Raw genomic sequence first — 24,926 nt, 5'->3', positions numbered from 1 at the left:
ATGGAGAATCCATCACTTCTCTTGCCACTTTGTTCCAGTGATGAGTCGCCCTCCCTCTTACAAATCTCTGCCTTGTTCTAAGGAGAATTTTTCTGATTTCTGCTTCCAGCCATTGGTTCTTGTTCTGCCTTTCTTTGCAAGACTAAAGAGCCCTTTAAATACTTGGTGTTTTCTCTCAGCGAAGGCACTGCAGGCTGCCATCAGCTCACCTCTGCATCTTTTTAAACACTAAACAGACTGAGTTTTTCAATCCCTCCTTATAAGTCTTCTCCATCCCTCAAATATGGCTCTTTTCTGCACCCTCTCCAGTTTTTTTTAACGTTATTTTTGAAATGTGGACACCAGAACGGGATGCAGTATTCCAGTGTCAGTCTCCCGACTGCTGAATCACCTCCCTTTCCATCCTCTCTTTATCTATCCATAGATGGCTTCACGGACTCACAGGACTTGTGCTCTCTCTCAGCCTCGTACAGTCCTTGGGAGGAACCCCCTTCAGTGTGACAGCCCTTTTCGGAGATCCACTCTCTCGAGGGTTAAGCCGTAGGCCCTTCCGCCTCCTGCAACCCCTCTACTCTGAGCCTTGAGAATGCCTGTCTGCCGTGGGCCCCCTCAAGGAGTCCCCTCACTCTGGACCCCTGGGGCCTCTACTTCCAGAGAGAAGAAAGCAACCCCGATCTCGAGACTGCCGTGACTCTCAGACAGCGTAAAAGAGAGGGGTTTATTGAGCGTCTGAACACAGCACAGGAAACTCTCAGGGCCTCAAGGCTAATCTCCCTCTGCACAGTCCATCTAGGTCTCTCCTGCACCCGTGTGGGCTCTGGCTGTTTTCTCTCCCCAGTCCAGAAGCCCTCTCCTTCCAGCTAAGCGTCCGATATCACCTTCCCACAAGCCTGTGTCCTTTGTCTTCTGTCCCAGGTGGGTCTCCTCTATCTCAGCCTCTCCTCTCCTCCCTCTTTTCTTTCCCCCTGGCTGGAAGCAGTCACCGGGTCTTCTCTCCTCAGCCCATTGTCCTACTACTGGCCCGACCTGGCTGTAACTTCCAAGCTGGGCCTCCCGCTCACCAGTCGCTGGGGTATCCATTCTCCAGGCCTTTGCCTGAGGGCCCAACTGACAGGAGAGATCACCGCTGGTCCTCTGTAACAACAAACTACCTCTCCCACCAGTGCCACCTCGTTAAACAAACAGCACCCAGGGAAACTGAGGCATGTAAACCATTGAAAAAGCAAGAAAATCCCCCCGTCATCACCGATGGCTTTGGCCCTGTTCCCCACAGCATCGCATCGGGAGCGGATGTTGAGCGGCTTGCCCGGTATGACACCTAAATCCTTGACAGAGTCACGGCTTCCCGGAGTACAGTTCCCCCTCGGTGGCCTGCCTGCTCTGTCCTGCTGCCCCCTCCCACTGCGCCAAGAGGGGACCTGGTGACTGGAGCTGCTGTGGTTGTGTGAGAGCGCCGGGCTGAGAGACCAAAGGGCACCTCCGTTCTGGAACAGAGGGGTCTGGCCGGTAGGCGCAGTCGCCCCCGGTTTGGGGCACAGAAGGGGCTGTGGCTGGCAGCAGCTTGAAGCCCGTCCCCCAGCTGCGCTAGGCACTGTTTGAATGAGTGCAACGTCCGTGTTACATACGGGCTCCTGGGGCTCGGTCGGAAGCACTGAACTGCCTCAGAGTTCTCTGTTTGCAAGGTCGGTGCCAGGAGATTAGAGAGACAAGGCAGGGAGGGGATCTCTTTCATTCTCCAACTTCTGCTGGGGAGAGTCAAGCCTTCGAGCTCCGCAGGGCTCGTCCTCAGGCCCTGGTCTCTCTCCCCAACAGAAGCGGGTCCAATAAACCATATGACCTCCCCGGCCTGGTCTCTCGGTGTTTTCTGCTCCCACGGGCGTGGCTGGGAAGGGCCACAGGGCTCAGCAGGCTCAGGGAGAAACCTCAGCCCCACTGGAGACAGGAGGGGAGCAAACCTCACAATCCGTGTGGTCACTGCAGGTCTGTGCAACTGCCCCCCGCTCACTCAGTGGCAGTCTGTGGGGGAGGTCTAGGGTGGCCAGGTGTCCCGATTTTAGAGGGACAGTCCCGATTTTTGGGTCTTTTTCTTATATAGGCTCCGATTACCTCCCACCCCCGTCCCGATTTTTCACACTTGCTGTCTGGTCACCCGAGGGAGGTTTGGCAGCCCCCTCCCCAGCCACAGTCCGTGCCTGCCCAGCAGTCTGTGTGTGTCTCAGCAGCCCCTGCTCATTCCCACGTGGAGCCCAGATCGGGGTGGGCTGGGCCTTTGGTTTGTTTGATCCCTGAAGGGTTTTCTGGGCACGAACTGGCACCCCAAGTTTCTCCTACTTTGAGGAAATCCCTGTGAAAACTCACCTTTTCCGGGTGTCTGTTTCACACCCTCTGCCACAGACGTTCCCCATTCTTTCTCCAGTTCAGCTGGCAGCAGGTCTCGTGCGAGGGGCGGGGGAGAGCTGAGATTTCAGGCTGCCGTCTTATGGCGGGATTGCTGCGATTAACTGGCTGAACGTGCTAATTCTGAGGACGAAACGGGGAAAGGGGCAGAGACCGAGAGTCAGGGAGTGAAATGGAGAAAATACAGGAAGCATTTCGAGCAAGGGCGAAGTGCAATGACCAGAATCCAGAATATTCTCTGCACCCCTTGTCTAACTCTGGGCCTGATTCTCTTCTGCATTGACGGCCCTTTCCCTGTCTCCGGCCGTGTCTGGAGGGCTTTATGCCCCTGTCCAGCCCCTTCACACTGCCAGGAAGGGAGAGGTGTTATGGAATCTTAGCCCAAAGAGGAACCAGGCCCTGTGTCACCTTCATCCTGGGTTTCAGATGACCCTGAGAAGTTGGGGGGCCACCGGCGCCTAGAGCATGGCCCTGCCACAGAGGCCCCGCCCCCGGTCATCCTCTTCCCCCGAGGCCCCGCCCACCCACTGTTCACTCCTCTGGCCCCCGAGGTCCCTCTACCTGCCCCTCGCTCCTCTCCGCCTCTTCCCCCAGGACTCCACTCACCCCCTGCTTGCTCCTCTCCGCCCCTTTCCCCGAAGGGGGGCTACCGGGGGACCATGGGGCCAGGCACCCGTCCCTTTTCCCTGTCTTCGGTGAGCGGGGGGCAGTGGGGTCCTTGGGGAAGGAGGTGGAGCAGGACAGGAAGAGGCACGAGAAGACGGGGCCGCGGGGGAAAAGGCCAAGGGGGGGTGGGGTGCAGGTTTTGGGGGAAGAGGCGGAGGGGGGATGGGAAGAGGCAGAGCAAGAGCAGGGCATCGGGCTAAGAGGCAGAGGGGAGCGGGGTGCAGGTGGGGCCCCCACTTCTCTGGAGCTTCGCTTCCAGCGCTCGAAAGTTGACCACGGGCCCACAGGCCTCCGGCGGGGAGACCCGCCCCACATCCCCAGCGTTTCCCCCCCGCATGGACGGCCTTTTGGGGGAGGCTCAGCCTCCCGTGGCCTTTTATACGGGCTGCCCATGCTCAGCTCCTTCCACACGCTGGAGAGGAGCAGCACCCAGGGGTGGGGCTGAGCCGGGGGGCGCTGGGTGAGGGGCAGAGGCCTGAGACCGCAGGGACACAGCGTGAGGCACCATCCCAGGCATCCCCATGAAAGGAGCAGAACAGGGTTTACCTGGGGTGGGGAGTGTATGGAGAGCGTCTCAGGGCCGGTGGAGATGTATTGCCCTGGTGAGCAAGTGTGGCTAAAACACAGGCCTCGCTGTGAGCAGGATTTGAACCTGCACAGGGAAACCCGATTGGATTTCGAGTCCAACCCCTTAACCGCTCGGCCCTCACAGCTGTGAGTGACGTGGCCCCCAGTGGCAGTCTCTACTGGAGCGGCTGGAAGCCGACGGGAGGGAGCTCTCCACCCTCAACGAGCAGCCGTAACCATGTTGGCAGGAGAAGCTCTCCCAGCACCATAGCACTGTCCACACCGGCGCTTAGGTCCGTGCAACTTGTGTCACTCGGGGGGTGGCTTATTCACTCCCCGAGCCACATACGTTCTACCGACACAAGGGGGAGTGTAGACGCAGCCTTAGCAGAGACGTGATTAAGATCCACTTCCTGGACACTACAGTGCTAATAAACGATGGTCACATAAACACCACCCTATACCGGAAACCTACTGACCGCTGTTCCTACCTACATGCCTCCAGCTTTCACCCTGACCACACCACACGATCCATCGTCTACAGCCAAGCTCTGCGATACAACCGCATTTGCTCCAACCCCTCAGACAGAGACAAACACCTACAAGATCTCTATCAAGCATTCTTACAACTACAATACCCACCTGCGGAAGTGAAGAAACAGATTGGCAGAGCCAGAAGAGTACGAAAAAGTCACCTACTACAGGACAGGCCTAACAAAGAAAATAACAGAACGCCACTAGCCATCACCTTCAGCCCCCAACTAAAACCCCTCCAACATTATTCAGGATCTACAACCTATCCTAAAGGATGACCCAACACTCTCACAAATCTTGGGAGACAGGCCAGTCCTTGCCTACAGACAGCCCCCCAACCTGAAGCAAATACTCACCAACAACCACACACCACACAACAGAACCACTAACCCAGAAACCTATCCTTGCAACAAAGCCCGTTGCCAACTGTGCCCACATATCTATTCAGGGGACACCATCACAGGGCCTAATCACCATCACATCAGCCACACTATCAGAGGCTCGTTCACCTGCACATCCACCAATGTGATATATGCCATCATGTGCCAGCAATGCCCCTCTGCCATGTACATTGGCCAAACTGGACAGCCTCTACGTAAAAGAATAAATGGACACAAATCAGATGTCAAGAATTATAACATTCATAAACCAGTCAGAGAACACTTCAATCTCTCTGGTCACGCGATTACAGACATGAAAGTTGCGATATTAAAACAAAAAAACTTCAAATCCAGACTCCAGCGAGAGACTGTTGAACTGGAATTCATTTGCAAATTGGATACAATTAACTTAGGCTTGAATAGAGACTGGGAGTGGCTAAGTCATTATGAAAGGTAACCTATTTCCCCTTGTTTTTTCCTACCCCCCCCCCCCGCCTCAGACTTTCTTGTTAAACCCTGGATTTGTGCTGGAAATGGCCCACCTTGATTATCATACACATTGTAAGGAGAGTGATCACTTTAGATAAGCTATTACCAGCAGGAGAGTGGGGTGGGGGGAGAGAAAACCTTTTGTAGTGGTAAACACCCATTTTCTCATGCTTTGTGTGTATGAAAAGATCTTGTGTACTTTCCACAGTATGCATCCGATGAAATGAGCTGTAGCTCACGAAAGCTTATGCTCAAATAAATTGGTTAGTCTCTAAAGTGCCACAAGTCCTCCTTTTCTTTTTACTGATAAAGTTTGCGGATGATACCAAGATGGGAGCGGTTGCAAGTGCTCTGGAGGATAGGATTAAAATTCAAAATGATCTGCACAAACTGGAGAAATGGTCTGAAGTTAACAGGCTGAAATTCAATAAGGACAAATGCAAAGTACTCCCCTTAGGAGAGAACAGTCAGCTGCACACATACAGAGCAGGACGTGACAGCCTAGGAAGGAGTACTGCGGAAGGGGATCTGGGGGTCATAGTGGACCACAAGCTAAATATGAGTCAACAGTGTAACCCTTGCAAAAAAAGCAAACCTCATCCTGGGCAGGATTTAGCAGGAGTGTTGTAAGCAAGATACAAGACGTAATTCTTCTGCTCTACTCCATGCTGATGTGGCCTCAGCTAAAGTATTGTGTCTAAGTCGGGGCGCCACATTTCGGGAAGGATGTGGACAAATTGGAGAAGGTCCAGAGGAGAGTAACAAAAATGATTAAAGGTCTAGAACAGGGGTTCTCAACCTTTTTCTTTCTGAGGCCACCCACAACATGCCATTAAAATCTCCAGGGCCCAGTGTGGGAGGGGGAGGCTCTGGGCCGGGGAAAGGGGGGAAAACAAGTTTGCATAGGTATAGTTTGACTTCTGTTTTGGGTTGGCAGGGGCCAGTGAGGCTCAAGCCAGCTCCGACGTCGGGGTCTGGGAAGGGTATGCTACATCCACCCCTGACTCACCTCAGCAGGCCACCCGCCTGTCTGGACTTGGGGGGGGCCTACAACCAAAAATTATAACTCAAAGGTGGGGGGGCTGAGCTCAAAAAGTTTGAGGTGCAGGGAGAGGGATAGCTAGGGGCTGTGTGCAGGGGGGTAGCTCAGGGTGCAGGGAGGGAGGTAGCTAGGGGCTGTGTGCAGGGGGGTAGCTCAGAGTGCAGGGAGGAGGTAGCTAGGGGCTGTGTGTGGGCAGAGGGTAGCTCAGGGTACAGGGAGGAGGTAGCTAGGGGCTGTGTGCTCTCAGGGCTCCCCTGCGCTCCCTGTACCCTGAGGGCTCTGCCAGCCACAAAGCAGCCGGATCCCCCCGCCCAGGCAGCTCTTACCAGCTGCATGAGCAAAGGGGAGCAGCTTCAACCCCCTGCAGCAGCAGGAGACGAGGCAACGCTGCGGCTGCCTGCTCCATGGCACCAGTCAGAGCAGCAGCTGTCCCACGCTGCCGGACTCTGGCTTCCCACCTCCGACCTAGCCAGGGGGTGGAGAGAGGAGGTGGTGGAGGGGGGGTGTGGAGCTACCCCAGGACTGCCCTGCTCTTGCACTGTAGTTTGGGGGGGGTGTAACACCCCTGTGTTCCCCCAACTCTGCCCATGGGCTCAGGGCTTCTGTCCCTTGGGGAGCACCGGGGCTCGGGGCTCCAGAATTCAGCCCTGCTGCTCCCGGCTTCAGCCCTGCGGGAGGTGCTGGGGTTCGGGCTTTGGATTTTAGCCACGGGGCCCTGCGGCCCCCCTGAAAGGGTTCATGGACCTCCAGTGGGCCACGAACCCCCTGTTGAGAACCGCTGGTCTAGAAAACATGATCTACGAGAAAAGGTTGAAAGAACTGGGTTTGTTTAGTCTGGAGAAGAGAAGACTGAGAGGGGACATGAGAACAGTTTTCAAGTACATAAAAGGTTGTTAGAAGGAGGAGGGAGAAAAATTGTTCTTGTGAATCTCTGAGGACAGGACAAGAAGCAATGGGCTGAAATTGCAGCGAGGGAGGTTTAGGCTGGACGTTAGGAAAAACTTCCTGCCAGCATAGTTAAGCACTGGAACAAATTACCTAGGGAGGTTGTGGAATCTCTGTCATTGTAGGTTCTTAGCAGGATCGACAGTCACCGCTCAGGGATGGTCTAGATGAGGGGTAGTCAATTATTTTTTGTCAAGGTCCAAATTCTTCATCAATGTACAGTCGGGGCCAGACTGCAGAGAAAATCATTTTAAAAAATAATAATAACGATAATATGTAAATAACAAGTTTGTGGGGTCCGTTCAAAAGCGTCTGGCAACCCGGATTTGGCCCGTGGTTCGCCTGTTGACAGCCCCTGGTCTAGATAATACAGGAGAATTACGGAGACCTCGGGAATGGAGGTTGTTCGTAACTTTGCCCAAGCCGTTATGGGCTGCTCCTCAGGGCGGAGTGCTCGGAACGGGGGCTCACACTCTGCAGCGGCTGCCCGGCAAGTTTCTGATTCTCGCCCCCTGACTGCAAGGGTGATGCGTGAGGCACCCGGGGGCGCTTTGGCACCAGTGGGTGCGCAGTGCAGGCCGGGGCCCTTTCAAACGCAGCCGCTCCTCCAGAGCGCGGCAGGCGGGCAGGAGTTCGGGCTCCAGCAGCTGACGCTCTCGGCCAGGTTCCAGCAGCAGCTCAGGGAGCTTCTTTCCTGGACTGAGACTAAGGTTGCAGGCTTGTCCCCCTCCCAGCCAGAGGCGGGAAACAGCCCCTGTGGCTCGTGCCGACCCCAGCACTCCTTCTCGGGAGCTCACAGCTGTGCCTGTGAACCTCAGCGTCTTCACCTGTACGTGGCTGGCCTTCCGCGTGGCAAGTAGTGGGTGGGGGTGGGGACAGGCAGCCCCGATGTGCCGAACTGGACGATGCCATGCCGGCACAGCTCAGTATTTGTTGGGTTTTTTTGTTTTTCGTCTCCACTGCTGCCTGACTGCGTACTTCTGGGGCCACGTGGTGTCTGGCTGACGGGTCCGTCTGTAACTCTGGTGTTCGTATTTTTGAGGTTCTACTGTACTTAGTCCTGCCTTGAGTGCAGGGGACGGGACTAGGACGGTCCTTCCAGTGCTGTGATTCCATGGACAGGACTAATGTGAGTTTTTTAATCTGATTTCCTGCATTACACCGACAATATGATTTTATCCAGCCATATGGCAGCAGGGCTCACCATTCTCCCCGACGCCTCCCCGAACCCCCATTTATCGCCCCCATCCCCCACTGCCTTCCCTGGTTCCACCTCTATCCCCCCCCTTGCCCCAGACCCCTGCTGCCTCCCTCTCCAAACCTGGGGCTCGCTGAGAAAAGCGAAACAAAGAAACATGCAAGTATCACTTTTCACAGCACACTGACTAGCTACCTGGGAGGCTGTGAAAAGTGATACTTGTATGTTTGTTAATATCACTTTTCACAAACTCCCAGCTAGCTACTGAGTGTGCTGCGAAAAGCAATATTCAACACACAAATATAATTTTTCATATTATTTGTGAGTCTGTAAAAACCCTACATAAATAAATTACAAGGATTTGGACACGTGTCTGTGCATATTTATTTGTTTTTCCTACAGTTACGTATTTTAGGGAAAAGTGTCAGTGCGGCCACCAGCAAGAATTGGTGGGTCACAGTATGAGGCCACCAAAAAATGTGTTCGGAGAACCCCTGGTTTAAATGTACTAATAGGCAAAATCCAAACCAGCCACGTCTGGTATCACCCAAAAGATCTTATTTTTCTTTGGTTCCATGTAGACATTTGCTCAGATTTTACTTCTCCATTAAAAATGTAACCAATTCCCAGCTGCCTGGCAAGTGAGAGCTGGCTGAGTTTCCATGGTTCTCCCCGCACCCTTATGGGTGTGCTGCCAAGGGAGCAACACACAGGCCGGCAATGAATCTCAAGTGCCTCTAACTTGCCTAGCTCTTCTCAGCCATTTCTCTTGCTGTGAGCTGCCCTCCTTTTGAGCCCCACCAACTTACTCACATGCAGGAACAGCAGCAGATTGCCATCTTGGAGCAACAGCTGAGGAAGGCGACTTTTCTGTCAGCACTAGAGTGGTCTATTGTATTGTGCTCTTCTTAAATAAGCAGGATACTGTGATCGTCCAGTGAGCGTGTCTCAGCTTTGTTACGTCGAGTGCTTTAAAAGGGGTGATGCGCTGCACTGTGTGGGCTGAGAAAGATCTCATGTGCTCCCCATCATCAATTCTGAGATTTGCACTGATTGGCATTAAGGCTTTTGGGGTGATGGCTCTATGACTCAAACTCAGTGGCTTTGTTTGGTCTACCAGAGTCTGCGGTTGGTGATCTTCGGGGATGGTACAAGCCTTACCTAAGACATTTAAGCGAGTTAGAATGTGGATGGAAGACGATAGAATGAATGATGTGCGAGTTCCTCCCAGTAACAGGGATAGCCGTCTGCCTCTGAACATAGCTCAATTCTTATTGTGCTTAACACGCTGGAATGTGAATGGCTGCTATGGGTGGCTGATAATCTATGAACATCATGTAGTAATTCCTGGATTTTTAAATTATTGTTTTAGCTGGACGCATGTATAATGTTTGATCAAATACTGTGCGGGGAGAAAGGTATAAAACCATCCAAGTATTTGCTATGTGTAGAGTGGTCATGTTCTGTGGGATACCTTCTGGAAGAACAGTAGTGTGGTTAAGTAATTCGTGTCACATTCTGTGCTGCACCCCTGCACCGAAAAAAGGATTTTCTGCCGCTTACACTATTTGCAGCTTCACTGGGTGAAAATAAAGAAGCAACAGTGGCCAGGTCTGAGTGTCCCTCCTCTAACAAAAATCTTGAAATAGTTCACTGTAAAATTAAAAACCAACTGTGGCTTGTCTTAAGTAATGGTAAGGTGACGTTTAGAAGGAAGCCTCCAGGTGCATCCTCACCTGTTCGTTGATCCAGCACAACTTCCTATACATTAGACTCTTACGACAGTCAGTAACGCTCTCTCTACCTCCACAACAGAGCTATTTAGAAAACGGGAGTTTGTATTCAGTTTGTATGAATGCTGTAATCTGGAAGGCCCAGATCCACAAAGGTATTTTCGTTCTTGACTTCCATTGGATTTCAGTGGAATTTAGGAGCCTAAATTTTACCTTGGTGGATCTGGGCCTAAGTAACTGCAGTTTCACAAACATGAAAGATTAATAATTTGTGCAAAATAAGAAGTAATTAGCAAATGAGGACAATCAGAATCCTTGTCTGAGGACTCCTAAAGCTTCAAAATACTTTAATGTTCTTATGAAATAATTCACATCCACTATCATTTCTTTGCCTGTAGTAAATATATTGTCCTTTTTAGTTGGCACACTGTTCTGATCGTTGTCTGTACAGTAATCTTTTGAGTAATTCAGTTCAGTTAGATGTTATCAGTCACCTGGAGTTTCTTCCTCAGAAGCTGTTATGGCTTTCAAGGCTCTTCTCTTCCTTAATCTTTCTGCATTTGTGATTGTCATAGGATGCAATGGGAAAAAACCAGAAAGACGTGAGAGAAAGATGATTTATGTTTATAGCTGGAGTTGCAATATGACTGTTCTAGACGCACAGATTCAAAGGCTAGAAGGGAGCGCTGTGATTATCTCGTCTGACATCCTATATAACACATGCTATAGAACTTCCCCAAAATAATTCTTAGCATATATATTTCAGAAAAACATCCAATCTCAAGTTAAATTGTCAGTGATGGAGAATTCACGACAACCCTGGGTCACCTGTTCCAATAGTTAATGAGACTTTTAAGAAGTGAGAGTAATTATCTCTCTCACCAACCCTCTAGTGGCTTGAAGTGCCTTTTACTGCTGTCTCGGCCAGCTCAGTGTCTCCATAAATGAGACCCGTTCCCATTTCCGCAAAAAGAACAGGAGTACCTGTGACACCTTGGAGACTAACAAATTATAGCTCATCTTAATTAGCCTCTTACAGTTTGTATGGCAACTCCCACCTTTTCATGATTCTCTGTATGTGTAGATAGATCTTCTTATTATATGTTCCATTCTATTCATCTGATGAAGTGAGCTGTAGCCCACGAAAGCTTATGCTCAAATGAATTTGTTAGTCTCTAAGGTGCCACAAGTCCTCCCGTTCTTTTTCCGGATACAGACTAACAAGGCTGCATTTCCTGTGGCCAAAAGAAGGGTGATTGCATATATACATATTCTCAAGGATTCATGCCAAGAAATGAAGAAAGAGTCTTTGGTACTCCAAGTATGCGGAGGATCACCAAGGAAAACCTATTGTCTTTTAAGAGAAATAAGCAAATAGTTCAGATTGGAAAACACACTGAGTTACCTAGAAGTTTTTCAACCGGTTTTGTGACATGTGCTCCACAACCAATCCAGTGTTTGATTCTCTCGATGTTCAAGCCAACAAGCTTTTCATTGTGGCTATTTGGGAGTGGGTCATAGCAGCCCACTTGCTCCAAATACTTGCTGTCCCGTGCTCGCTTGTTATATGCGGCCACTATACGGAAGAAGGGTCTGTTGGCACAACCACCAAGAGCCAATCGGATAGCTACGTGTCCTCCATGATCATTTTTCATAAGGAGATGAGCTGAAGGGAAGATCAACAGGTGTCACAATAGATTTGATTATAAACAGATGCGTATAGACGTCGAGCCAAAAAATTCCAAAGGCCTTAGAGAAAAGCTTGGTTTCATTTAAAAATCAAGAAAACTGCTGTAACCTTCCCTTACGCAGCAACAATAGATTATTCTTCATGATGGAATCGAAGTCTGTACCTTGCCAGGAGATTGAGGTCTTACAGCAATTTATTTACAATAAAGATGACAGATTTGCTCTACCAACCCTTAAGAGAGTTCAGCGGTGAAGGCTGCACATTCTCCACTAACTGTGATTGATTTAGAGGGATGCAGAAACTGGGGTCTGTCAGTACAACATGGTGTGCACGCACCCCTTAACAAGCCCTGTCTGCACTTACCAAGGTGCACCATGATGACCCTTGAAAGCACCTGAAAGAGGAAAAAGACCATGAAGGAATCCCCGCCACTCCCAAACACAGAACAAGGGGCTAGCCCACTGCAGCTGTGCCGCTGTAAATGCTATAGGGTAGACATAGCCTGAGTTGACAGAGACGAGAACCTGAAAGTTATACACCGGACCCTCGCTAGAACACGTGTCTATATAACACAAATTCTGATAGAACGTGGTTGCGGATCCCAAATTTAGTAACCGTCATTAACTTTCATTGTAACGCGGTCCCCACTGTAACGCAGTACCCGCTAGAATGCGGGATTTGGCATGGATCCCAAATCCCACATTCTAGTGAGGGTCCAGTGTAGTTTGAAAATCCTGAGGGAAACATGGGAGTTTAGTTGCAAGCCCTGCCCTGGCCCCTGTAGATTCTGTCTCTCATGACCCATGTGCCATGGCGATCCTGGGAATGGAAGTTTCAAAGCACCTGCCCCCACTCCCACTTTTATGCTTTGGGGTTTAGGTAACTTTCAACCTCTTAGGAGCACAGGCAAAATGAAAAGATTTTTTTCCCCCTGGTAGCCCTGCTAGGCATCAGCCTCACTGCCGCACCCTGCCTGCTTTTCTGTTTCAATAGCTTTGTTGCTAGGGCAATGCCAACAAGTGCCACATGAGTACATAAAATCACTTGTCATTTTAAGGTAAGAATTCGTTTCCCCATTATATTGGTGTTCTGAGGATTTGGTATTATTTTATATATGTACGTTAAGGCTGTCAATCACAGTTATCTCACACGATTAACTCAAAAAAATCAATCGCGATTAATCACACTTATAACAATAGAATACCAATTGCAATTTATTATATATTTTTTGATACATTTTCAATACTGATTTCAATTACAACACAGAACACAAAGTGCAGAGTGCTCACTTTATATTATTATTATTTTTTTATTACAAATATATGCTCTGTAAAAATGATAAAACAAAAAAAATTGTATTTTTCAATTCACCTCATACAAGTACTGAAGTGCAAACTCTTTATTGTGAAAGTGTAACAAATGCAGTTGGTTTTTTTCTGATTGCATCACTGCACTCAAAAACAAAACAGTTTAAAACTTTAGCGCCTACAAGTCCACTCAGTCCTACTTCTTATTCTGCCAATCGCTAAGACAAAAGTTTGTTTACAACTGACAGGAGATACTGTTGCCTGCTTCTTATTTACAATGTCACCTGAAAGTGAGAACAGGCGTTCCCATGGCACTTTTGTAGCCGGCAATGCAAGATATGCCAGATATGCTAAACATTCGTATGCCCCTTCATGCTTCGGCCACCATTCCAGAGGACATATTTCCATGCTGATGATGCTCGTTAAAAAAATAATACATCAATTAAATTTGTGACTGTACTCCTTGGGGGGAGAATTGTAGGTCTCCTGCTCTATTTTACCTGCATTCTGCATATGTTTCATGTTACTGCAGTCTTGGATGATGATCCAGCACATATTCGTTTTAAGAACGCTTTCACAGCAGATTTGACAAAACGCAAAGAAGGTACCAATGTGAGATTTCTAAAAACAGCAACAGCGCTCGGCCCAAGGTTTAAGAATCTTTACAATTTTTTTGTTTTTTACAGAGCAAATATTTGGAATCAAAAATAAATATAAATTGAGGGCTGTACACTTTGTATTGTGTTGTAATTAAAATTAATATATTTGAAAATGTAAGCATGCCAAATATTTAAAGTAAATGGTATTCTATTGTTGTACAACCGCACAGTTAATCGTGATTTTTTTTAATCGCTTGACAGCCCCAATATATGTGTGTGTGTGTGTCTATATGTACACACACTATGAAAACGACTTGATTGGGTTGCAGTAATTGTTATTCTTGGATATTAACTAGTTCAGGGACTCCTCAAATCTTGCTGCTAATTGCCCGCGGTTTAAGAAATAGCCGAGAACTCCCGGTTCACAGGACGTGTGTGCGGGTCTCTGTGTGTGTGGGGGGGTCTCTGTCTCTGGGTCTCTGTGTGTGGGGGGGTCTCTGGGTCTGTGTGGGGGGTGTGGGGGGGGTCTCTGTCTCTGGGTCTCTGTGTCTCGTGTGTGGGGGGGTCTGTCTCGTGGGTGTGTCTCGTGGGTGTGTGGGGGGGTCTCTGTCTCAGGGTCTCTGTGTGTGGGGGGGTCTCGGTCTCTGGGTCTCTGTGTGTGGGGGGGTCTCTGGGTCTGTGTCGGGGGTGTGTGGGGGGGTCTCTGTGTATGTGGGGGGGTCTCTGGGTCTGTGTGGGGGGTGTGTGGGGGGGGTCTCTGTCTCTGGGTCTCGTGTGTGGGGGGGTCTGTCTCGTGGGTGTGTCTCGTGGGTGTGTGTGGGGGTCTCTGTCTCAGGGTCTCTGTGTGCGGGGGGGTCTCGGTCTCTGGGTCTCTGTGTGTGGGGGGGTCTCTGTGTATGTGGGGGGGTCTCTGGGTCTGTGTGGGGGGTGTGTGTGTGGGGGTCTCTCTCTCAGGGTCTCTGTGTGTGGGGGGGTCTCTGGGTGTGTGGGGGGGGTCTCTGTCTCTGGGTCTCTGTGTCGGGGGGGTCTCGGTCTCTGGATCTGTGTATCGGGGGTGTGGGGGGGTCTCTCTGTGGGTCTCTGGGTGTGGGGGGCGGTCGGGAATTCAAAGCCGCTGGTTTTATGCTGCGGCCCCCCCCGTGGCTGGCCCCGCTCCCGCCGCCGGCTCAGGGCGGCCTCGACCCCGGCCCCCTCTCGCGGCCGGCGCGCGACTACCTGGCGGAGGGGCGGCGCTGCCGGGCCCGGCCGGGCTCCTCCCCCCGCTCCCGCGCTCCCCGCCTGACCCCCCGGACCCGGGACGGCCGCTGGGGGGCGGGGAGCCCGTTACTTCTTATTCCGGTCCAGATGCCTTGGTCGAGGCATCGTCAAGGTCCAGACTTCAGAGAAAACAATAAAAACTAGTAACAATCCTGATCGTAATAAAACAATCCAAAGATTTCAGGATCTGCTGGACAGCAGCTGGTGGCCCAGCTTTGGCCCGCGGTCTGCCTGTTGGCTGCCCCTGTAATAACCCTCCCCTGCTTTTACAATGCTGGTTGAGAGTCACTCCGGGGGAAGGAAGTGGGGGTACATGGCTCCCTGGGGGCCTACAAGTCGCCCTTGGGTGTCCAACTCAGGTGGACTTGCTGACGTGAAGCAGGGGTGCTGAAGGCTCTGAGACTCAGAGTCAGGAGGCGGTGAAGCCAGGTGACTTTCCTCACTGGAAAAAGTGTGACCTTAAGGGGTTTCCACACTAAAGAGCTCCTCCCAGGGACTGTTCAAGAGCACCAGACCTATGGCAGGGAAACAGCCTGGAGAATGGGATTTTCAAAAGGGCTGAAGCAGGTTAGGCAAGTCCATAGGAGTTAGGTGCTTTGGAGGTTCCCACCAGACACCTAAATACCATTGAAAGTGTGGCCCAAGGTGCTTAAACACGAGGGCCCTGACGCTCAGCTGGTGTCAGTCAGGGAGGCTGAGAATCCGTGATAACGTCTCCTGTTAACCAAGAGCATCAGCCCCTGCGCTCAGATAGCCAGGGAGAGAGCAGGAGACAGCACTGGGCGCACAGATTCATGATTATGAATTATCTGCTCTCCTGAAATCTTCCCCTTTGGGCTCTGCTCTGAGCAGCCAGGGAAGCTGGGACCCCAAGGGCTCTCCCAGGATCTGGGCCCCTCTGGGCTGGGCAGCCACAGTGCTCTGAATGAAGCTCTGATCCACGAGTAATACGGGCACACAGGAACTGATAATAACCCAACCTGCTGGGCCAAATCCCTCCCCCTGCCCTGCTCAAATACATTGAGAGAAACCCCCAGCAGCGCCCCTTACCCAGGAATCCCGTCACAGCCCCCTAGAGATTGTTCTCTCGAGGGAAATCCCGGATTCTCTTTTCCAGCTCAGGGGACTCGGGCACCGGATGCGGAGACATGGCCTTCTCATCCCTGCAGAGACACGAGCGTGTTTATTCCTCCCCCTCCTTTGCTCTAAGTTCCTGCCCCCCAGAGCCAGATGGGGAGTGGGTGGGAGCTGGGCCACAGGCAGGGCTAACGGGGCCGTGACCTCTGCTGCCCAGGGAATTTACTGCCTGCACGATCTGCCGGGGGGCCGGCCTGGAGACTGGGGGCCTCTCTCCATCCAGAGAGAAAACCCAGCCCAGGCAGGGCCAGCTCCCCTCACACCTGGCCCAGCCCCACGTTCCCCACAAGGGCCTGGAGGGGCTTCTCCCAGGGATTAGCGAGGGGCCCATTCTCCAGGCCCAGCTTCTCCTCAGCTTCTCCTCTCAGCCTCCAAGGGGCCTGGTCACTCCCCGTGGGGTGGGGGTTCTGGGACCGGGACACTGCCCCACGAGGGCCTGGGCTGGGACACTCAGCTCTTTCCCCACAGGCCCTTGGGCCCCCCTCACACGGGACAGGCTTTGCGCCATGTCAGAGCTGGGGCCAGGTCCCAGCTGGGCCCTCGGGGTGACAGGCTCTCAGCCCCATTAATGATCTCCCAAGCCAGCCTGGTCCCAGGGAGGGTTCTCCAGCCCAGAGCTATGGGGCACTCCCCTTCCCAGGGTGGGTCACACAGACACAGCGGCAGCAGCACCAGGGCTATGGGGATGGAGGGGGGCTGGATCCAGAGGGTGAGACCGTCCCACGGTCGGGATGCTGGGTCTGCTGCCTGGGCTCTGAGTCTCTTCCCAGCACAACGAGGCGTGGGGGCAGACGGAGCCCGGGTGTATCTGCTCACAGCACTTCTGACACCCCAGAGGGGAAGGAGAGACAGAGCAGAGAGTCAGTGGCCATGGCCCAGCCGGCCCCCTGCCCCAGACGGGTCACTCTGCTCCCCCAGCCCGGCCCCACAGGCTGCTCCCCCAGTGGGGTGGAGACTCTGAAGGGCTGTGCTAGAGGGAGCAGAGCCCCGTTCACACCAGATGTTCCGCAGGGACGGGACGGCCGGGTCCTCTGTGCTGAGCCCAGGGCTGGAACAGCCTTTCACCAGCCTCCACGCACCTCCCCGACAGCCCAAACTCCTGTCTCTCTGCAGCCCTGGGCCCCTGGCCCTGCAGACGCCCCGGGCCGTGCTCCCTGCACTGAGTTACCCTGTCAGCCCGAGTGACTCAGGGGCCGTCCCCTCCCTGCACTGGGCTCTGGGTGCATCCGACACTGTCTCACCTGCAGCAATTCCAGCACCGGCTGCTACGCTTCCCCTCCAGCTCCGTGATCAGGGCGCTGAGCCAGGAAATCTCCTCACCCAGGTGGGTGGCATTTTCCTCCCTCCTCCTCCCAATCTCCTCGCCCAGCTCTCCCAGCCGGGCCAGGAGGAGGCGCTCCTGTTCAGCCAGAAACCGGTGCAGCCCCTCGCACTTGGACACCACCAGCGGCCGCTCCACTTCCATCTGCCTCTGGGGTGCACAGAGAGACGCAGGGGCAGGGCAGGGACACAGGGAGAGCGGGTCTCTTGGGAAATGGTACAAAGCCTTGTCCGGGCTCCCCAGAGCGTTTCATTCAATCTCTTTGCCAGAGTAACTGTGGCTACACGAGAGCTTTTGCTAGTATAAAAATGTGATCCAAAATCACCAGCCCCCAGCCCGTCCCTACCACTGTCCCAGCACCAGAGTGAAGTGCAGACCAGGCCGTGGCAAATGGTGCTTCCCAAACTGCCCAATGGCATCACTGGGACGTCTGACACTCGAACCCTGGGATCAGCAAAAGTCTCCCCCTGCTCTGCCCTGACCCCTGCCACATCTGCGCCTGTTCAGTGTTTTACTGGCCTCTCCCCCCCCCCCCCCCCCCCCCCCCCCAGCGCTAGAGAGACAGAGCCAGAGGCTGCTCCCAGCTACCCTGGTGTAAACCCATTGACCCCAGTGGGAACTAACACCAGGGTCCCAGAGGAGTCTGACCTGACCCCACTGACTTCGGTGGGCTCACTCCTGATGTACACCAGGTACCTGAGAGCAGAGTCTGCCCTGCACTGGTTAAATGGCCCTGACCTGTCTCCCTGTAGCGACCCTGGAAACCCTTTAACCTTCTGAATGACCCAGACCCCAAGCAGCGCAGAGACCCCCTGCTGCTGTTGCTGACACCCCTGTGCAAAGCGGCCGGGCAGGGCAGGGCACCTACCAGGAGCCTCTCCCTCTCCTTGTCCCAGTCGGATTTCAGGCCCAGGAGCTCTTCTCTCTCCTCCCACAGATGCTGCAGGCGGCTCAAGATTTGCTCCTGCAAACAGACAATGGCTCTGGGGGCTGGTTTGGGGTCACTGCTTTGTGCCCAGCGATAACATCGTCACTGAGCAGAGTGAGGCTGTGGGAGCAGGTCCCCCTTCTCCAACCCTCTGAAAAAGTGACTTCAGCTCGAAGGTAGCTCCCCGGCAGAGCTGCTGGGCCTGGCCCACTCCGGCCCAGCACCATCATCTCCAGGCTGTTTCCCTGCCATAGGTCTGGTGCTCTTGAACAGTCCCTGGGAGGAGCTCTTTAGTGTGGCAACCCCCTTAAGGTCACACTTTTTCCAATGAGGAAAGTCACTTGGCTTCACCGCCTCCTGACTCTGAATCTCAGAGCCTTCAACACCCCTGCTTCACATCAGCAAGTCCACCTGAGTTGGACACCCAAGGGAGACTTGCAGGCTCCCAGGGAGCCATGTACCCCACTTCCTTACCCTGGAGTGACTCTCAACCTGCACTGTAAAAGCAGGGGGGTTATTACAGGGGCAGTCAACAGGCAGACCGTGGGCCAAGTCTGGACCACCAGCTGCTTTCCAGCAGATCCTGAAATCTTTTTATTATTTTATTATGATCAAGATTGTTATTATTTTTTATTATTTTCTCTGAAGTCTGGACCTTGACTATGCCTTGACCAAGAAATTTGGACCTTTATAAAAAATAATTGACTCTCCCTGTTTTTTGACATGTCTGGAACACAACGCAGACAGTGCTTAGAGAACACAGAGAACGGAAAGGTCCATCTGGGTCAGTCCCAGAGCCCTCTGTCCCCTCTGTCGTCCGAGCCCACAAGCTCCTCTCCTGCCTCCAGCTGCCCACACTTAGAACCCCAGCCAAGTCCTTTGTCCTCCAGCTGGGCACACTTGGCTGGCTTCCCATGGAGGGTGGGCCGTCCATGGTCATTTATTGTTTGGTGCCAAATGTCCAGGCAATTGGAATGGCCATTGTCTTCTGGGACACTCCATGGGCCTGGGGCCCCAGGCAGCCAGCTGTCCCTCATGCCTGTATCTCTGGGTCTCTACAAGTAACACCTTTCCGCCCTCCTCTCACCTACTTAACCATGGGTAAGGCTAAGATTTTGTCAGGGATATTTTTAGTAAAAGTCAGGGCAGGTCACGGGCAATAAAGAAAAATTCACAGAAGCCCGTGACCTGTCCACGGGGAGTTCAGCTGCGGGGTCCCCACACCGCTCACAGTGGCTGGGCAGCTGTGGGAGCTCGCTTGGAGCGACGAGCTGAAGTCACAGAGGTCTCTGGAAGTCACGGATTCCGTGACTTCTGCAACCTCTGTGAAAAACTCATAGCCTTAACCATGTGTAACCCATGCCTGCTTGGTGTGCCGCTCTGTCCCCCTTCAGCAGCACCTAGACCAACTAAAGATGTGTGAACCTCCTACAGTCTTGGAGAGGAGAACAGGTCTTTTAGCTCACGCAGTAGAGGCTCGTCCATTAAGCTCCACAGATCCCCCTCTTTGATCCCAGCTGACGACAACGGGGGTCTGTGGGTGTTAAACATGCACCACATAGGGGACACTGAGGCACACACAATATTCATCCAAACTATTATGAAAAATTCCCACTGCACAACAATCCCGTTATTAGGCAGCTCCCTGGCTCTAACCCAGGGCTGGTCAGACACACGGGGGGGGCTCTGTAGCTGCAGAGAAGCTGCCCCTGTAACTCCAACCATGCAGATAACTGTTCCCTACCCTGTGCTCCTGGGCAGCCTCCTCCATGGGAACCACCCTGTGAGTGCGGTGCGCCCAGGATCGGTCACACACCAAGCAAAGGGGGGGTTGATCCTCCTGTCATGGAGTCCCTGGGCGATGCTCTGGAACTGCTCCCCATGAAGTCAGTCAGGACTCTGGGGTAGTCGCCTTTCTGTGAGCAGCCTGTCTTCAGGACACACAGCTCACACAGCTTCCACCTTCCTGGGTCTGACCTCGGAGCATTCAGCATCCTCTGCCTCTCCGTGCGCTTCCCACAGCGAGTCCGCTCAGGCGGTGCTCCTGGGGAAGCCAGAGGGTCCTGCACCCCAACTTCGCAGTCAGACGTGACTCTCAGCCAGCCAGTAAAACAGAAGGTTTATTAGACTACAGGAACATGGTCTAAAACAGAGCTTGCAGGTGCAGAGAACGGGACCCCTCAGCTGGGTCCATTCTGGGGGGCAGTGAGCCAGACAACCACTTCTGCACTTCACTCCATGTCCCAGCCAGCCCCAAACTGAAAACCCCTCCAGCCCCATCTCCTCTGGGCTTTGTTCCTTTCCCGGGCCAGGAGGTCACCTGATTCCTTTGTTCTCCAACCCTTCAGCTCTCACCTTGCAGGGGGGGGAGGGCCCAGGCCATCAGTTGCCAGGAAACAGGGTGTCGGCCATTCTCTGTGTCCAGACTGCTGCACACACATGCCCTCTAGGGCACTGCAATGATCATACACCCTTACCCCACCACCTAGATACTTAAGAACTGCCTAGGGGAAACTGAGGCACCCCCACACTATTCAGAGGAAACATTAAGAACAGTCCCACTTCGTCACACCTCCTCGCAGGAGAGTTTCAGAGCCTCCTGGTGCCTGTCACCCACTCTCTGCCCCTTGGGCTCTGGCCCTGCCTGCAGCCTCAGGCGTTTCACTCGCTCCGCCAGGTTCCCCAGCTGCCCGTGGGGATGGAGGTCTCTCTGCAGGGCGGTTTCTCTGCACTGGAGGCAGGAGAAGTTTGGCTCTGGCTCCCCCCAGCACTGGCTGAGGCAGGCCTGGCAGAAGTTCTGCCCACACTCAATGGTCACCGGGTCTGTGAAATACTCCAGGCAGATGGAGCAAGTCACTTTGTCCTGGAAGCTCTCGGCCAGGTCCCCGGCACCATGGCCCCCCCGCACTTTCCTGAGCAGAGGAAGTAGCCAGCAGCCCTTGAAATCTTTTTTTTGAGTCGATTGCACAACCAGGAGCCAATCACCCTCACCGGCGGGAAATTTAAACAAAACCAAAACCAAAGCAGAAGCCGTGCCCCCAGAAAAGCCCCCAAACAAGCAACGAGCTACTTAAAGAAATGAAGAGGTGATTTAATTACATACACAAAGAAGCCAAGGCTGCTCCCCTGTTTCTACGTCCCAGGATCACATTAGCAACGGGAGTCGGTGTTCAGCTCTTTGTCCTCTGTGACACATAAATCCTTCTCCTAGTCACTGCTTTCCAGGCTACCGTTCCCGAGGCTCTAGGTGCGGCCACCCGTCTCCATTCCCAGCTTTAGGGCCTTGCTTTTGGCTGCATTTGTTTTACTAATCCCAGTTTACCAAACTATCCAGGCTGCTCCATACAACGGCCCCATCATTAGCATTATTTACCACTCCTCCAAGCTGTGTTAGCCACAGTGATTTTATACTTACTTCCAGATCGTTAATTAAAAAGTTGAGACGTGAGGGGGCTACAGCCAATCCCTGTGGGGCCTCATTAACAGCTCCCCCATTCAGTGATGATGCCCCATTGACAGGTACAAGGTCAGACTTGGGGTCACAGAGCAGGGGGATTATTTTACTACTGTTTTATAATGCACCTCATTTATTTATTCACAGGCTCCACCTACAGTGTCTGTCACTGTTGTATCTGGGCCCTTCTGGGACAAGTCTAGTCTCATTTACACTGGATCCACTCCAAAGTGAATCCAGGCCATCCCTCCCAGCCTGCCCACGAATGCTGTCTGTGGAGATCTATCCCAGGAAACAGCCTCACTCAGCCATGCTAGGGCTGGTGCCCTGATTTCTTGGCTTCTGTGGAAACACTCCCAATGGCCTTTCCCCTCCCCCTTCCCGCACATGCTGCCCCAGGCGGGGCAGATCCCATCTGTCTAGGGTTCGCCCCGCTTCACCTGCCACCTTTCCACTCAGGGGACTCAGGGCACTTCAGTAATTCAACAAATGCCCTTGCTTTATTAGCACTGTGTCCAGGCCCTACTCAGGTATCAGGCCCCATTGTGCCAGGTGCTGCATACATACAGAACAAACAGACAGTCTCTGTCCCAAAGAGCTGCAATCTCCCTGCTTCCCTTCTCCCTGCAGGAAACCCTCTTTGCTACATCTTGGACCCGCTCCCACTGCTCTCTGGGTGATTGGCACTTTCACTAGATCAGAGCCTTAGAACATTTTCTATGTGTTTCTGAGCCTCTGAACCATTTAATAAAATCACATCTCTGGGTGAGTTATGGTTTTGCTCCTCCCCCACCAAATGGGAGCGTCCTGAATGCAGCCAAACAGCTGTTTTGTGGTGGGCAGAAGGCCCTGGAAGGGTGGGGGAGGAGTTGGTCAGCGGGAGATGCTCTGTGGGGAGGGCAGAGCTTGGCTGCCGGTGGCTGCTAAGCACCCACTAATTTTTCCCCATGGCTGCTCCAGCCCCGGGGCACCCATGCAGTCAGCGCCGATGATGCCCTCCCCCAAATCAAAAGTCCTTGAGATTTTGGGTGCATCTCTCCATGTTGTAAATGTTACCAGCTCCTGTGTGTGTGCGTGTCTCTCTGGGTGGGGGGGTCTGTGTGTGTTGATGCTTAAGTTGATTGTGAGGTCACGGATGCCAACAGCAAAGACTGTTCGGCCTCAGCATTCTTGCCCTGCCTTCAGTCTGCCAACTGCCTTGGTTGACAACGGCTGGTGACCCAAGGAGCTGCTGAGAGACGCGGACTAACCCTCTGTCAACAACTTCTTGCATCAGCTTTTTCCACAGGTTTTCGACAAAAGATGAGTTTTTACAGAAGGTAATTCCCACATTCTTTTCCTGCTCCTTCGATCGCACATGACAGGTTGGTGCCTCCTTCCCCACGGGCAGGGGTGGCCGACCTGGGGCTCCGGGGCCGCATGCGGCTCGTCAGAGGTTAATACGCGGCTCCTTGCACAGACCCGGACTCCGAGGCTGGAGCTACAGATGCCAACTTTCCAATACACTGTGGGGTGCTCACTGCTCAACCCCCTGCTCTGCCCCAGGTCCTGCCACCTCTCCACCCCTTCGCCCTAGTCCCCTGCCCCTTCCCCCAAGCCTGCCATGCCCTCGCTCCTGCCCCTTCCCCACCAGAGCCTCCTGCGCACTGCAGAACAGCCGATTGCGGTGGGTGGGAGGAGTGGGGAGGGAGGGGGAGGCGCTGACGGGCGAGGCTGCCACTGGGCGGGAGGTGCTGGAGGGGGTGGTGGATGGGGGCTGGTGGCGTGTTACTGGGGCTCTTTGGCAATGTTCATTGGTCAATTCTGGCTCTTCTCAGGTTCAGCTTGGCCCCCCCCGGTGCAGGGACGGGTGGGGGCCAGCGTTGCAACAGTCAGGTCTCAGCGTTCCGTTTTGATTTGAATGTGGGCATCTCTCCCTTCTCCGTCTGCTTCAGCCTGTCACGCTCTTTGGAGGCAGATTTCGATGCTTTTATTTTTCAGCAGACTAGCATGGGTGAATTTCCATGGCTATAACCTAAAGGGAAGATAAAAAACTGGTGTAGAATTTAGACTGATAGCTCCATCGATAGTATTTCCCTCGGAGTTGCCCCTAATGCACTCCTTGCCTTCCAGTAGTGAATAGAAACCGTCTGTCTCATGTCATGATTGTCTAATGTATGTGTATTGTATTCCCCCATTGGGCTACATAAAATAGACGTGTTAAATCCCCCCTGCAATTCCTTTCCAGAAAAGGGGTTTAAATAAACCGCAGCCTCAATTTGTCATGGGTCTCGCTGTGATTTCTTTGTCATTGTTTGGGTGGCCTATTGTTCTCATTGGACGTTATAAATAGTATGGTAAATTCTTCAGTTAAAGTTTACTTGTTATTTTCCCCCTGCTAATACAGTCCAGATTTTGGAATAGTTGAGAATAAGTCAACATATTTGCAGCTGCTAATCCATCCTTCCAGACCCTCAAGCCTTCTAGATGAGAATCTTTGTTCCTTTTCCTGGCTTCTCTGGGAACAGAGGTGTCTTGGTTTTTGGCTTGGCCCTGTCTGTTCCCAGAGTCCCAACATTCTGTGCGCAAAGGAGTGGGGTTAATAATGAAGCATTTTTGCAACTAGGCCCCGGCAATGAGCAAAGAAAACAGAAATTGACCTTGGCTGTTTCCATGTCTGTCCATTGGCAAAGGAGGCGTGAGCTCCATGGGGTGAGAGTCAGACTAGGAACTGGAGCCAGTGACTGGGCTAGGACGGGATTACAGATCTGGTGCGTGGAGGTTTCTTGTTATAGAGCAAAAGGGGAGAAGCTGTGATGTGCTGTGTCCAAGAAAGGCTGTGACAAAGGTGGAACGGGGATCCTGGTGCCTCTCCCCAAGGAAACCTCAAAGCATCTCCTCTTGGACAGGAGCAGCAATTTTCATCCTAGCCGTTAAAGGCAACTTGAGGTTCATAAATTCACAGTTTCAAAGGCTCTAAGGCCAGCCCTGATCATCTAGTCTGACCTCCTGCATAACACGGGCCCTGGAACTTTCCCAGAAGAATTCCTCTTTCACCATGGTCCCAAATGTCTTCATCTGGGGCTGGGTCTAGTCATGGGGGTAGAGCTCAGTGATAGAGTGTTTGACTGCACATTAAGTGGTCCTTGGTTCAAATCGAAGTGCCCCCATTGAAGCCTTTGTTAATAAGCAGCAAATTTCAAAGAAACAAAGGATTCAAAAATGAACTAGATAAATTCATGGAGGATAGGTCCATTAATCACTGTTAGCCAAGATGGGAAGGGATGGTGTCCCTGGCCTCTG

General features: G+C 52.7%; 1 non-coding gene across 1 annotated transcript; it reads right to left on the bottom strand.

Moving 5' to 3' along the window:
• Positions 1 to 3,694: 3,694 nt before the first annotated feature.
• TRNAS-CGA (transfer RNA serine (anticodon CGA)) lies at positions 3,695 to 3,776 on the bottom strand. Its single transcript has one exon. It is a non-coding gene; the product is annotated as a tRNA-Ser (tRNA).
• Between the last annotated feature and the right edge of the window lie 21,150 nt (positions 3,777 to 24,926).

Source organism: Caretta caretta, chromosome 11 (genome assembly GCF_965140235.1).
Source record: "Caretta caretta isolate rCarCar2 chromosome 11, rCarCar1.hap1, whole genome shotgun sequence".
NCBI lineage: Eukaryota > Metazoa > Chordata > Testudines > Cheloniidae > Caretta > Caretta caretta.
The sequence above is the reverse complement of the archived record's forward strand: the minus strand, read 5'-3'. Positions and strand labels throughout refer to the sequence as shown.